At 47.1% G+C, this 15,528-nt stretch overlaps 1 protein-coding gene and 1 long non-coding RNA gene across 2 annotated transcripts in view; one reads left to right on the forward strand and one right to left on the reverse strand.

Moving 5' to 3' along the window:
- LOC142467952 (uncharacterized) overlaps positions 1 to 14,004 on the reverse strand; it is a 38,115-nt gene extending 24,111 nt beyond the window's left edge. The window contains exon 1 of the long non-coding RNA XR_012788529.1: positions 13,473 to 14,004. This is a non-coding gene — a long non-coding RNA (uncharacterized LOC142467952). The remainder of the gene's footprint in view (positions 1 to 13,472) is intronic.
- The window catches only part of GRIN2B (glutamate ionotropic receptor NMDA type subunit 2B), a 375,272-nt gene that overhangs the window by 18,572 nt on the left and 341,172 nt on the right, over positions 1 to 15,528 (forward strand). The gene's annotated exons all lie outside the window — the stretch shown is intronic.

Genomic DNA, 15,528 nt, shown 5'->3' on the forward strand with positions numbered 1-15,528 from the left:
AAACAAACTATACCAACAGTACGAACACTGCGCAAACAATTAATAACTTTTATCTCTGTCCGGCCTCCTAATCATGGGGTACTGGGCCTGTAGATCCTGGTGTGCTAGTACAATCGTTGGAGCTCATAAACTGTGTGTGTGTTGCAGGCCTGGCGCTTCACAAAGATCAAACTGTGATGGCAATATAACTACAGTTTATATCCTTTGTGGGTTCGCTCACCCATTCCAACCTGGTGTAATTCCTGCACAGCTGGGCTCCCTAATCTCCCTCTGTAGTAGACTCTGTCTGCCTGCTTCCCTCTGCACTGTCAGGTCCTGGTGTCTGCTGGGCCCTGCTGCATGCACTGGTCCAGTGGGGCAAATCTCTCTCTCTCTGCAGTTCCCTGTAACAGAGTGCTCACCACAAACAGGACGTGACCGCGAGGCCGAGGGGGGGATTGAATAAACCACTAATTTGGAAGCAGTAGGTCCCTGGAGCGTAAAAACGCATTATCTTTTAGCTCTGGGGACTCTCTTGGGGATCCCCAGATACAGTACGCGCCTCTGACAGTAACCCAGAGCAGTAACAAAATGGCGGTTGCAATCGAAAGTCGCGACGGCATGAGAAGTCGGCTAGAATTTCACATTTAGTTACCGGAAGAATGATATATAAAACGTATCGCTTCTCCAAGCTGGCTCGTCACATGCGTCTCCGCAGCCGTGACCGTAATGAGAGAGTTGGCACTGTTAGATAAATAATCAAAACGCATCATAAAAGGTGGGTGTCCAGGTGTCCGGGCCGCACAAGGGTCAAGGAATATTTGATTAACTTGCCTGAGTTGGGTAAATAATGGCGCCAGAAAATAGCGAAAGAGCCCACGATACTTGTGTATTTCCTTCTATGAAAGAGAGCCTTTTTTTAAAAAGTAACGTAGTAAATAGCACTTAAGATAATGACCTTCACGTTAACGGTGCTTTATAAACCTTTGACTTCTCTCTTATCTCCTCTGCTACGGAAAGATGAGACTTCACGTAGGAGGATAACCCTCCTCCCCTCCCCCACCCAAAGTCAACGAATTGCAACATTGCGGCATGTTTGGCGGGTCAACCCTTTGAGGGCCACAGCCTCCTCGGCACGTGACCGCGGTAGGCCCTTCACCCAGGAAAACATCCTTCCCCTACCGGTCTCCCGTCATTGCAGATCGCATCCGCTGCTCCATGGCGACGTAAAAGGCGATCGAAGCGGAAACAAATACATTTGGGGTTTATTCTGTAAGCCGTGAGATCGCCGCCGTTTGGGCACCGTGGCACAGAAAGCCTGATGGAAGTAACGGGGTCTCAATGTATCCAGCAGGTATTCAACGCAATGCGTCACAATTCCATTCAAACATTGACCTCCAAACATACAATATAGACGCACAATAAAATAGAACAAATATGATCTTCGCACATAGACCTCATGGTCGTTACCGCAATGACAATTCACTTACCCTTTCCCATGGTGTAGGACGACTCGTTGCACCCACTTCGCAGCCAACTCACCGCCGGCCGTCTCGCCACGAGGGTACTCCACCTTATCCTTTACCCTAAAAGCCCCTAACGTTAAGTCCTTAACCTAACCCGTTAACACCTTACCCTAAAACCCTAACCTTAACCACATATGCTAATCTTCACCCTTAAAAGTTTAATGCCTTACCCAAGCCCCCTAACCTTAACCCCTTACACTAACCCCCTAACCTTAACCCCTTACCCAAACCCCCTAACCTTAACCCCTTGCCATAAAACCCCCAACCTTATCCCCTTACCCTAAAACCCCTATCCTTAACCCCTTACCCTAAAACCCCTATCCTTAACCCCTCTCTAAAACCCCTATCCTTAACCCCTTACCCTAAAACCCCTATCCTTATCCCCTTACCCTAAAACCCCTATCCTTATCCCCTAACCCTAAATCCCTAACCTTAACCCCTTACCCTAAAAAGCTAAACCTTAACACCTCTAGGATTAGAGGTTAGGGCTTAAGGTTAGTGTAGACGGAACGTTCACAGAGGTACACAATTAGGAGGCTTTTATAAGGTGAAATTATAATAAGGCTTTATTGTGCCTTTTCCTTTTTATCAAGAAAACATCCAAACAAGGGGGGGAACAAAGCTTCCATTCACATGGGAGTATTTCTAGTGAAAACACTATGCAATCAATTCACATCTCCCTAGTCAAGCATTTCTCTCAGCCCAAAACATATAGCATGAAAATAAGCAGATATAAGCAGTCTCTTAATAATGAAAGTATTATCTGTTTATCAGCTGTAGAGTAAGCTTCTCTGCTCTCCTGGAACCGCACCCGTGCGTGCACAGAAAATATCAGCGTCCAGGTTTAGAAGTCTTATTTGGTTCTTGGAGGGAAAATCTTCTCAGTTCCTGGTTCAGCTCCCTTCACTCAGGGTTTGTCAGCTTCAAGTTTAGTAGTTTTCCCTGTGTCTTGAAATCAGCTCTGCTGTGTTTTCTGACAGAGCTCAAGACATGTGATCCCTCCAAAGGTCAGCTCAAAAGTGAGCTAAGAAGTCACTTCCTGTCTCAAAGGCAGGCTTTTTGTAAACAATCTAATCAGGCAGGTGGTGTTTAGTAATTAACTACCACACTGCTAGTGTTACAGTTAGGATTACCCAAAATGGCCTGGAATCCCCCAGACTCCTTGGCCACCTGCAGCAGCAAACAGTTCTGGCAGCCAACTGTCCAGCTGCGAAACGGCCATGGCTAACTGTCCTAGATGCATGTCTTGGGGCCCCTAGTGTCCAACCCTGTGACGTAGTGACTACGTCTTAGGGCACCCACATGTTTAAATCTTGTGACTGATATACTGTATTTAGGCTACACACCCCGGGCCAGGTTCTTCCAACTGCACCCCTCACCTGCCATTTATAGAACGCTGTCTCTCTTACACCCTTCTCACTCCCCCCACCTTTTCTCTATCTCCCCCCTTTCGCTCTCCCTTCTCTCTTTCTCACTTGCCCCCCCCCCTCTGACCTACCTGTGGAGCAGGGTGGGGTCCATCCTGGTGGCAAAGGGGGGCCCTGCCAGGCAGCCGATACTGAAAGTTGAGTGCATGGGAACGCAGAACACAATGTAAGCGATTCATCGCTGGCTAGAACTTGCAAATGAAGACTCTTTAATAGGATGTGTTTAGCTTAATTTTAGGAAGGGTGCTCCTTTTAATCATAGTGTATCTCAGGAGTGGCCAACTCCAGGCCTGAAGAGCCACCAACAGGTCAGGTTTTGAGGATATCCCTGCTTCAGCACAGGTGGCTCAGTCAATGTCTGAGCCACCTGTGCTGAAGCAGGGATGTTCATCATACCTGACTTGTTGGTGGCCCTTGAGGACTGGAGTTGGCCACTCCTGCTGTATCTGTTTGATGGGGAACTGTCCAAATCCATTTTGCAGAATTTCCTGCATTTTTAGACCAAATCAACCCCCCCCTCCCCCCCCCCCCCCCACCACCACCAACAAAATCCGTCTGCGGGCTGGGCGCTACAAAATCTGTCCGGATTAATCCACATCCACCATTGCTGTCCAATCCGGGTACATTTTTGAGAATCCGATCCACTTATTCCACAATCTGTGGCCGGTGTTAACCCTGTCTCACCCAAAGGTGGTGTTATTCCGATCTGGTTCTTGAATAGGTGTTTAATTCAAGTTTAAAAAAAAGAGAACGCAGAAGAGAAAAATAACCCTGTAAATAACAATACGATCGTTAAATCATACATAACAGTGATCTTTCTCTTACCCTGACCCTGTAACAGCCCTATCTCAGGGTGTGGATGTGAGTAACGCCAGCTTTAGCTCTGACCTAACTAGCGCATCGTTAGATCCCTGCGGTAACTCTGTAGATCGGGGACCATGTATAGTAGCAATGTATCTGCAGTACAGGTACTGGCCACTGTGTGTCTCCTCTTGGGTGGACCTCCCCCCCCCCCCATCCCCCACCTGTTAACGTTGTAGTCAAAGCTGCCATTAGTGTGGATGTCCTACAGAAATATTTACCTTGAAGGGCTTAAAAAGAAATAGAGATCGATGTTATCAGAAATTGATGTCCTACTTAATGAGGCCATTTCTCTGTGCTTAAAAGGCCTGAAATCCATGAGTTATAGGAGTATGTATGCTTTAGTCGATTAGGGATAAGCCATTGATTGACTTTATCCGACGAGGGCTCTATTGAGAATAGAGGAGGGGTGTGGGACCTGGTTATATTTTAGCATCACTGTGAACCAAATTTGATGGCTATAGTATTGCTGCTTCATCATAGGTTCTGAATTATCGGACGGTCACTTTAAAGGCCCAAACTGGCTGAATCTTCAATAGGTATTTGTATGGTGGCTCCATTGACCTATTCATAGACATGTGAATCTTGAAGAACTGAAATCAACAGGATTTGAGGGTTCTGGGCCACAAATACGGCATATTAATGAAAAAGTACTCATTTGTTATCAGTGGCCATGCATTGAGATCTAGGTGACAGTGATAATAAGAATGAGTCAGACAGAAAAATCAGTGAGTGTTGATGCCTGTTTTCACGTCTTTCACAACAAAATATTTCACATTTTCAAACCTGGACTGGATAGACATTGTCAAATCATCAAGTAGCCACCTTAAGCTTAACAGTGACCCTATGGCCGTACGTATCTGGTACATCATGTGCTCTTGCTTGTTTTATAGGGGTAGATCAGCGTATCAAAACATTTGTTTCCCGCATCCAGGCACCAGCCACGTCATGTGCTCGCTCCAGGGGGTGTCTGATTGGTCAATTGGCCATAATATTCGTGGATAGGTGTAAGGTGGCACCTCTAAGTACTATTTGATATCTGTATATACTTCTCTGTTATCTTGGATGCTGTTTAGCTGTAGGTTATTACAGACTGGCTTATATTGTATTATATGTGGTGGGTTTATTTATTATCATAGATACTGTACAATGCTGTATTCATTTACTAAGCTGGGACCTTACATAGCCTTACTTATTACTATGCCTAATGTTATTGACCCCTCATTTTGATGTTAAAGGGTCAATCGCTCTAATGATAAGGAGTAGAAGGAGTGGCTCGGTGGCTCGGCGGCTCCGTGGCTCAGTGGCTCTGTGGCTCCGTGGCTTCGTGGCTCAGTGGCTCAGTGAGTAAAGACACGCACTGGCACTGAGTTTGAAGGGGAGCCTGGTTCAATTCCCAGTGTCGGCTCCTTGTGACCTTGGGCAAGTTACTTTATCTCCCTGTGCCTCAGGCACCGGAAAATAGATTGTAAGCTCCACAGGGCAGAGACCTGTGCCTGCAAAATGTCTCTGTAAAGCGCTACGTAAAACTAGCAGCGCTATACAAGAACATGCTATAATTACTTTATTATTATCATCGAGTTGAAGTGGTCATTTATATAACATGACATATTTTTTTTTTTAAATCAATAACCATACTATATTTTACCCACACTAGCTGTACCCAGCGTAACATATACCGATCTAGCAGATCTGAAAGGTTATTAACTAAACATTATTTTTTGTTTCACCCCTCCCTGTAATGCCATCCTGTCTCTCCTCCCCTCTCTTTGCACTCCCTCCTGTCCCATGTGCACACTGCTCTCCATTCCCTCAGCCTCCATCTGTCTCCTCCTCTCATTGCTGTCTCTCTCTGTCTCCTCTCCTTGCTGCCTCTCTCTGTCTCCTCTCCTTGCTGCCTCTCTCTGTCTCCTCTCCTTGCTGTCTCTGTCTCCTTCTCTCCTTGCCGTTTCTGTCTCCTCTCCTTGCTGTCTCTCTCTCTGTCTCCACTCCTTGCTGTCTCTCTCTCTGTCTCCTCCTCTCTTTGCTCTCTGTCTCCTCTCCTTGCTCTCTCTCGGTCTCCTCTCCTTGCTGTCTCTCTCTGTCTCCTCTCCTTGCTGTCTCTCCTCCACGTCGTTGCTTAGCAACCCTATAACAGCTGAAGCTTTGTACGGAAACATACCTAAAGCCTTTTATATTTACAAATAGATTCTTGTTATAAATATAACTGCTTGGTTAGATTTGATCATTCTTGTATCCGCCTGTTGCTTGGCTGGTGTACATTTGTATGTATACTACATTTTTTAATCATTGCGGTAATATATTTGTACGCTCTTTCTGACAATGGATTACCCATTACTTATATTTTACATTTTCTCTCTAAAGTCCGAAGTGGCCACCCAGGCAGGGGCGTAGCCAGGGCATGGACTGAGGTAGGACATTTTGGGTTGGTGGTGGGAACCAACGGCATAGTACACAGCGTGACACGCCGTAGAGGTGACCTGGCATTGCACCAATACAGTCTGGTTATACTCTGTGTCAGTGTATCGTGCTGTCCGGTTATACTCGGTGTCAGTGTATAGTGCAATTAGGTTATACTCAGTGCTAGTGTATACACTGACACTTAGTGTAACCTGATCGCCCTATACACTGACATGGCGTGTCACCTGGCCGCACTATACATTGACAGAGTACAAGTGGGGAGAAGGGGTGACACGTGGGAGGGGGGAAGAAGGGAGTGACACACAGGGAAGAGGAGGTGACACATGGAGAAAAGTGGGTGACATGGGGGTAGGGTGACCAGATGTCCCGGTTTTTGGGCTCTATCCTGACTTTTTGGAGTGCTGTCCTGGTTTTTAAATCCCGTTCGCCACGCATGCGCGATCGGCACTTGCCGGCTACTCGTGCGCATGTGCGATCGGCGTTTGCATGCTCCTATCGCACATGCGCATGAGCGACCGGTCGCACATGTGCACTAGCAGCCGGCAAGTTCCGATCACGCATGCGTGAAGTTTGTCTTGGGACAAATCTGGGTGGCAGTCCCCACCTTCTCCTCCGTGCTTGCTCGCTGTCGCTTCCTTCTTTCCTCCATACGGGAAGCTCCGTCTGGCTGCCACGACCAAAGCCCCACCCCACCTCTCCCAGTGCACCAATCAGAGTTCAGAAGTTCTAGGCAGGCATTTTACGTTTTCGATCTTAACTTGGCTACACTCCCGCGCCCAGGTTGTTTTCAGCCCCCCCACCCCCCAAAAAAACCTTTTAACCCCTTGAGTGCCTGAGGTAGGGTGACCAGATTTGTCTCAGCAAAAACTGGGACAAATCTCACGTATGCCCACTCAGCGCTCGCAGACTGCGCTTGCGCGAAGAGCACTTGCCAACCGCGCATGCGCGATCAGCACTTCTTGGCTGCTCGTGCAAATGCGCGATCGGCACTTCCCGGCTGCTCATGCGCATGCGTGATCGGCATTTTCCAACTGCACATGCGCGAACGGCATTTGTCGGTCGTTCAAGCGCAAGGGCAGCCGACAAGTGCCGATCGCGCATGCGCAGTTGGCAAATGCTGATCACACATGCGCACGAGCAGCCGGGAATTGCAGATCGCATATGTGCGGTCGGCAAGCGGGATTTGTTCATGCGCAGTCGGCCTTCGCCAGCGGGACAGAAAACTGGGACAGAGCCCGAAAAAACGTGACTGTCCGGCTAAACCGGGACGTCTGGTCGCCCTAGCCTGAGGGGCTGTGGCACCAGAATGCCATGGGCCCCTCCGGCATGCCGATGATGGAAGGGGAGTCATCTTCCTTCCTTTCCTCATCAGTGTATATCGCGTCCCTGAATGAGATCCCAAGCAAAAAGAGCCGCCATTTTGTTACATAGCTACTACGTCCTCGGGGAACTGAAAGGGTTAAAGTAATGGGGTTTTCAGATGAAAATTGCTCAAATTACCGCTTTTGTCCATTATTGAATGGGCCCCTTATTATAACCCATCTTCTACAAATGAAACCATTAATGCAGTATCTCCTTTATTTGAGTGGTTTTATTACATTTTTAAGTATATATTGCAAACCTATCAAATATCACTAATTTCACCCTCATCCCCAGGATTAACATCCTTCATAATTCATAGGGGGAAATTCACGAACCTCCCATAAGGTTTATTGCACCGCGATCCCTCGTTAACTGCCGTTGAACTCAATGGCAATTAACGCAGGATTGGGCGTGATAATGGAGGTTAATTAAACCAGGGCACAGACTCACTCTCGTAGCTCAGTTATCCCATTAAAATGTCCTTTTATGCTTTTGAAACTCTCATGTCGTACTTGTTTGGGCCCTTGAAACACCTTGACAGCGACATTAAAATGTCAAATCTAAAGTGAAGGCCACAAACCACTACTGCTAACATCACCATGGCAACCTGCAGGGCCTACCTTTTTCCTCCAGGCAGTTATAATTTCAATTGAAGGCCTCAAACCACGACCACTAACATCGCCATGGAAACCTGCAGATTCCTGTTTTTATTTATATATATATATATTTTTTTTTTCCCCCAGGCTTTTAGAATGTCAATTACAGGCCTCAGACCCAACACTACTAACATCACCATAGCAACCTGCAGAGCCTTCATTAAGATGGTGGCATTTTATGTTTGTTGATTTTGAATTCCAAACATTTGCAAATGCCTTAAACCATTCCAATTAATACCACCGATCATCTCAGAATCCGGCATCTGTTTGATTTTGAAGCCTTTTCTTTTTAAATGTGGTAGCCTCGAACCAATGCAACTGTCCCAATGGAAACGTGACGGGTGCAGATTAAGAGATAAAGCACGTTCAGTGTGAAACGCATTAGAGGATTACCAGCATTACTGCTCTATGTTTTCTATTCAATACATAACTTTTTTGTCACCACGTCCTAGCTTTGCTATTTTTGGCAGTACACCGGCCGTTCTTATTTGGATTCTTCTCTGCTACTGATTCATGCCCGGGAGCACGCCTGGCGGGAGTCGTCGCAGCGAACCGCGAGTTGCTTAAATGTGATTTTTTTTCCCCCCCAACATTATTGTGCTTAAATTTTAAGGCTGTGCCTATAGTGCCGCCGACGGCGACACGATGGGTGACGTCACCCGTCGCCACCGGCGAAAGTTATGTTTCGCCGGTCGGCGGCATCGCGGGATTCCCGCAATTTGATTTGTTAAAGGGCCGTCACGTTACACGATGGCCCTTGAAAAATCAATTTCTACCGGCGTCAACTTTTCGCGACGACGACGTCGCTCTGTCGCCGTCGCGTGCAATGCTTTTGTTTTTGGACGACGTCGCATCGCCGGCACTATAAGCACAGCCTAAGCCAGTTGATTTGTATGCATCCTTACCTGGTGTGGATTGACGGCGTCGGTAGTTCCGCTTGTGCAGGACACCCGCGACTGTCTCCGTCCTCGGTGAGTGGGGTTGTTACTTATCATACTCACACACTTCCACGGTCACACATTCGGATGTTTGGACGTGTTATTTTTTCTGTTCATGGATTCATAGAACTTCCACTCCCATATACATATAAAAATCAATATAGTTTGAACTGGACAATTAATTCTTTACCATTTGTTTGTATGGTTTTCCGAGCACCGAATTTTGGGGATTGACATCAATCCTATTCATCAACCAGATTAAGGCTTCATCAGCCAGGCAGGGAGCGAGCGGGCTGGCGTTCATGGGGGGTGACGTCACGCTCCCTGCTCGGCCAAGAGATTTTTGGCCGGCTAGGTGCGCGCGGGGGGGGGGGGCTATTCGGGGGCGCGGCCATGACGTCATGGAGCTGGTTCGCCCTTACGTGACGCGTGAGTGAGAGACAAATACAATTTTGCTTGCTTCAGCAAGCAGCTAAGCGCCGAGCATGCTCAGGCGCTCGCTCACGCTGGCCACACACATGGTTGCAATGTGTTTCATCGTGGCCAGCATGAGCTGCTCGCCCGCTCAGCGCCACCCTGGTTGCAGCATAAGAGAGAGGCCATTTTGAAAGTGCCTGGTTGCTTACATTTTAGAAAGTAAACGGATGACAACGCAGAGTTGTCAACTGTCACTTATTAATCTGGAGTCTGTCTCGCTGATATTTAGTATCAGCAGTCTTATAGATCTGAACAAAGTCTCATCGACCTGAGTCACTGAGCGTTTGGCGAACCCATATTTACATTAGTCAATAGGAAACTCTTAGGCACTATTCAATCTGAAGTGAAGCATGCTGGGGGAGAAATCATCTCTATTCAGATGAATGGGACTAAAATCTTCCCCAGCCCAGGGAAGACGTCTTCATATTAAAGTGCCTATTCCAGGTGTTCTGACTCAAGCACACACTGTGGCTAGTGGTTAGATGCAGGCAGCTTAACTCAATTTCATATATCAAGCAAGGGAACCTTCTTATTTGCTGAAGTGTTTATTTAGGGACAACAACAATACAAATAAAAAGGGGAAAAGGTTCTGAGCGAAAACACTGGGGCATGGGAGTACTAAAGGGGAGGTGAGCTATGGGGGCAGTGGGATAATGCAAGATATAGGGATAGGTAAAATTCAATAGCTTTACCAGGATAGGAGAGATGACTGCTCCAAGATGGCTGCTGGTCTAAAAGGGCAGCATGCTTTCCTGGGTGGATGGGAAATTAAGCTAGGTCTATACCAACTGGCAAGGGGAGGAAGAGCAGTGCATCCTATGTTTAAAAGGCAGCGGTGTTGCCAAGGCAACTGGCTAAGGCTGTGGGAAGGCTTCAAAGTAGCAACAATATTGTAACTTACACTGAGCAGCATCAGCTGCCTCAGAACAGAGAAACTGAACATACAGGGCCTCATTCAGAAAGCCTCGATAAGGCCCTTATCGAGCACTTATCGACCAAAATGGCTACTTGTATTCAGTAAGCCTCGATAAGTGCTCGATAACGGCCTGTATCGACGCAAAATTTTATGATCCAAAGAAAATCGCCAATTGAGCGGCGATCAGCCGCTTATCGACCATTTTCGGAAGGATCATAAACTTGCGCGATTCAGATACCCGCGAGTCGGCTGTCGCGGCCTATCGCAGCCCTAAAAGGCGTTCTTCTCCCCAAATCCAATACACCACAAAATGTTGGTAGATTGGTGGGGAGATGCCTCAATGAGCTGCGATGTGTCTGTACTTAGAACAAATCAGGCCCTTTTCCTGCCTCGGATTGATGCCGGGGGTCTCCGGAGCTGATAGCCATTAATAGCAGCTCCGGAGCCCCCCGGCATGCATCTGATGCAGGAAAAATGCATTTACAGCAACTTCATTACCTTAGCGGCTAACCGCTAAGGCAATGAAGGGGTTAAACACCCATGCCAGGCTTAGTGTGGCTAGCGAGGGTGGGTGAAGGGGGAATTTGGCCCTTAGTGGCTGTTTATGCCTTGCGGGGGGGTTGCGGGGGGACTTAACCCCTTCATTACCTTAGCGGTTAATACCGCTAACGTAATAAAGGGGTTAACCCAACCGCTACCCACCCGCAAGGTCTAGGCACCCATCCTTAGGGCTAATACCCCCTTCACCCATCTGTGAGGCCTAAGCACCCACCCCGGACTGACTATACCCACCCTGTACCCATTGAGTAGTGGTACATCATACCCATATAATAATAATATGGGCATGATAAGCCTCTATAGCACTCAATGGGCACCCTAATTACAATACATTAATACACAAGACACACAATAATAAAACATAATTAAACTCCAAAAAAGCACACTTCACTAAATAAAAACAGTAGCCAGCTAATCCAATCAATACAAGCAATAACAACATCAACAATGAATTAATTAAACCATTAACCAATCAAACCAATACATTCCTAAACCAACTCAAAATGAATAGTAACACTAACCAATCAAAACAATTAATTACTACAACATTAATGAATTTAAACAGTAAAATAGAAAGAAAGAAATTCTAACAATATCTGAAATAACCATAAAACGCAGTAGCTAACATAATACAACATTAACTAAAAACGAACACCAATCGCAAACATTTTATTACCATTAAGCATGAAAAAACAAACAATCATCTTCATCTGTCACCATTTCTTGATCTTCTTTATCTTCTATCTTCATCTGTCAATCCAAAAAGCCACATGGTAAATCCCAACCGATGTTGTCTCGTCGTCTTCTTGGGCTCAAATGAGGCGTCACGGCCTTAAATAGGGCTTGTGACGTCACATTTAGCCTCAAAATGGTTAACAGCCACCTGATTGGCTGTTAAAACCATGTTCCGACTTTCGTTTTTTTTTTTTTTTTTTACATGACGTCACTTAAAGGGAATGATGCCAGCCAATCAGAATGTCACGTGACCGGGACATTTCCTTGCATAGGAGATACCGGAACCCCATAAAGGTGCCTGTATCTCAGGAAGCAGGGCGTCCCTGGACCTAAAACCAACGCGGTTCAGCTCAGGAGACCCTCTGCACATCTACACTATGAAAGAAATGTATATTAAAATAAATAATTTCCGGGCGACATTTCCGCTGGGAGAGGCGGCTCTCTCAGAGCAGCTCTCTCTGCAGCAGAAATGAATCGCCGGTTCAGGCCTTTTCAGAGGCTCGATGCTGTCGCTGGCAGCAACTCGCCCGTTTTGGGAATTTTGCTATCACAGGTAATCGAGCCTTTCTGAATACCGTGATAGCAATGCCCAAAAAAACGTCATTTTAAATGCCCTGGCGATAATTTTTATCAACCCTCTCTGAATGAGGCCCACAGAGAGGTTCCAGGATACCCGGGGTGGCCAACTCCAGTCCTCAACAGGTCAGGTGCTAAGGATATCTCTGCTTCAGCACAGGTGTCTAAATCAGTCCCAGCTTCAGCACAGGTGGCTCAATCAGTGGCTCAGTCTTCGACAGAGCCACTGACTTAGCCGTCTCTGCTGAAGCAGGGATATCCGTAAAACCTGACCTGTTGGTGACCCTTGAGGACTGGAGCTGGCCACCCCATGTCTATTCATTAAGCGTCAAAATGGGCAGCAGCTTGTTAAAGTCTGTCATTCAATACAGTGACAGTTATAGATTGGTAATGATGTGTCAACACATTCATAGGTTTTTAAACTCAATACCTTATTATCACATTCACATATAAGTAGATTTTGAGACACATTTAGGCATCATTGACCTCTAGCGGCAGGCTATTTCCCAATTAAGAAAACAGATTCATCTGAATGTTGTCATGTAAGTGTAGCCCTCTTACCCCCACCCTAAGTGAGATTGGGGTGGGTAGGTGTATCTGACTACTTCTCAGTGTGGTGCTGTACCTGTTTGGCAACCAGGAGGGCTGAGCTTCCACCACGGGGAACCTGGGGAATATACTTATCTTCACGGTGCAGTGCCTCCACCGATAAGGGGTCCCAGCGAGATGGGAGTGTTACACAATATACATACGAACCACTCACAGATGCAATTGAACAAGCTTTACTCATCAATAATAGAAATAGACATATCACATATATATATATATATATATATATATATATATATATATATATATATATATATATATCAACATGCCCTTCCCACCTCTAAGGCAATAGGGACGGGGTCCCTATTATTGTCCCGACCACTGACTGTGTAAAGGCATTAGCCGCAGAGTGTCACTTTATTCAGAGTGTGAGTGTGAGGGGGGATAGCGCTTCCCTGGGGTTGGGGCCCGGTGGTGCACATGAACTATACCTCCCTGGTCTCGGTCCAGACCAGATCACAACCGCAACCAGTATTCCACGACGTGATAACGTGCTCCTTTCAGAGATGAGTCCTCAGGCCGATGCCTCTGGAAGGGCCCCCCCCGAGTGGATCGTACCCCTTTAAATGAGTCTCTAATAATGCTGCACTTTGGCAGCTGCCTTGCACTCCAGACGATATCCTGCAGCCGTCCCATCAACAGAGTCTGCTACCACTGCATAGGACAGGCTGTACTGCACTTCAGACAAGGTCCTGCAGTCACACGCACGCGCACACACACACACACACACACACACACACACACACACACACACCCCTTTCTGTATACGGTACTAGAGGGGAAAGGTCCCTATCTCCAGGCCTTCCCTGCTGTACACCTCTCAGCAGACCTACTGTGGCTCAGGGGATCTATCTAGGACCTAGGGAAACTCTCTGGCCTAGTCCACGGGACACACTCTCCCTGGACCCTACCTCCCCCCCCCCTATGTCCTGATCCCATCTTCCTGAACTGTCCTCATCTTCAAATCCTCTCCCTCTGTCTCTATTCAAAAATCTCTCAACTGCCACGGGCATCTCACAGCCTCAGGTTGCCTAGCAACATGTTAACGGCAGCCTCTGAAGCTGAGCTATGCTAACTGCTCTTATTCAAAACTGCCCTATTACTACTATTATTACCTATTACTATTACTACCTATTACTACCTGTTGACTTGTAGTACTGTACAGAGCCTTCCCTGTAATGGCCGCCACACCTGCACTACTGTTGCGCATGCACGAAGCTCCCTAATGGCCGCCGCGCATTTCCGAGCCCTGCGCGTGTTCGCGCGCACAGCAAACGTGGCGGCGCCCTGCCGTCGCCCTCCCTGCAACACAGGAGGTAAGAGGGGAAAACGGAAGCCCGGGGGGATCGGAGGGTACCTGGCTACATCAGGTAACAGCGTTGTGTGTTTAAGGACGAGGCCCAGATTTGCTGAACGGTGCTAAACCACAATCAAATGATTGGGCCATGCAGTGCCCTGTGGCTTAGCACTGCTTAGTAAATGCAGCCCATGATATCAGCAGATCGAACATGTGGGATGTCCTCACGTGGTGGACGCCAGGGTCTCCCTCTTTGTGCTGCCATGTTCAGTGTGCTTCGTCTCTCTGCGGTCCGGCTGTCGACCTCCTGTGATGTCCTTGTCACAGGTACTATTTGGTGACAGAAGGAGGTATGAAAGAAGTGTGATGTTTTTGAGACTGGGGGGGTGGAGTGTTATGCATTAAACTGCGATAGTGCCGATCAGTGCTCTATCACACGGGGATTCTCTTTATATAGAGGATTAGAATCGGAGGGTCTTTCAGAGCTGAACCCCACTATTTGCAGCTCTGGAGACGCCCCGTGTTCCTGAGTTACTTACTGGTGACGTTACCGGAATGACGCCCTGGTTTTGAAAGGGGATTTACGTACATAGCAGGAAAGGTGCCGCCGGTTACTTCCTGATATTTCTATCCCCTGCATCAGGCGGGCCAACAGGAAATCGCAACAGATGATGATGCGGCATCCTATGGGCCCGTGAAACATGGCAGCTTTAAACGGCCATTTTGTTTCCCCTGGTAAGGGTCTCGGTATCCCATGGTGTTCCCTGGGGCTAAAATGAATGCAGTTCTGCTCCGGACAACCGCATTAATGTATCCTATTATCCCAAAACACTGCTGGAGGATCTTGACACAATTTAGGTAATGTGTCTGCACTTTTGCTTTCCCCTATAAGTGTCACATTTAAGACACAGCAGTTTAACTAAACCTAACACACGTGTATTGCAAAGAACTATAAGTCTACTTGCTGTTTATTCAAATGCATGCAATTCTTAGATCACTCTAAACTGCTGTCAAGCATACCAAACCTATTGGCATAATATACCACACCTATTGGCATAATATACTAAACCTTGAGCTAGTCAGTTCATCAGATACATATAAACCAGGTTTGCACCTATAATTAACCCTAGAAGTGTCTCGTTTAGGACACACCTGTCAATCTAAGTCTACCAACCCATACAAATATATGT

The sequence above is a fragment of the Ascaphus truei genome, chromosome 17 (assembly GCF_040206685.1).
Source record: "Ascaphus truei isolate aAscTru1 chromosome 17, aAscTru1.hap1, whole genome shotgun sequence".
Taxonomy (NCBI): domain Eukaryota; kingdom Metazoa; phylum Chordata; class Amphibia; order Anura; family Ascaphidae; genus Ascaphus; species Ascaphus truei.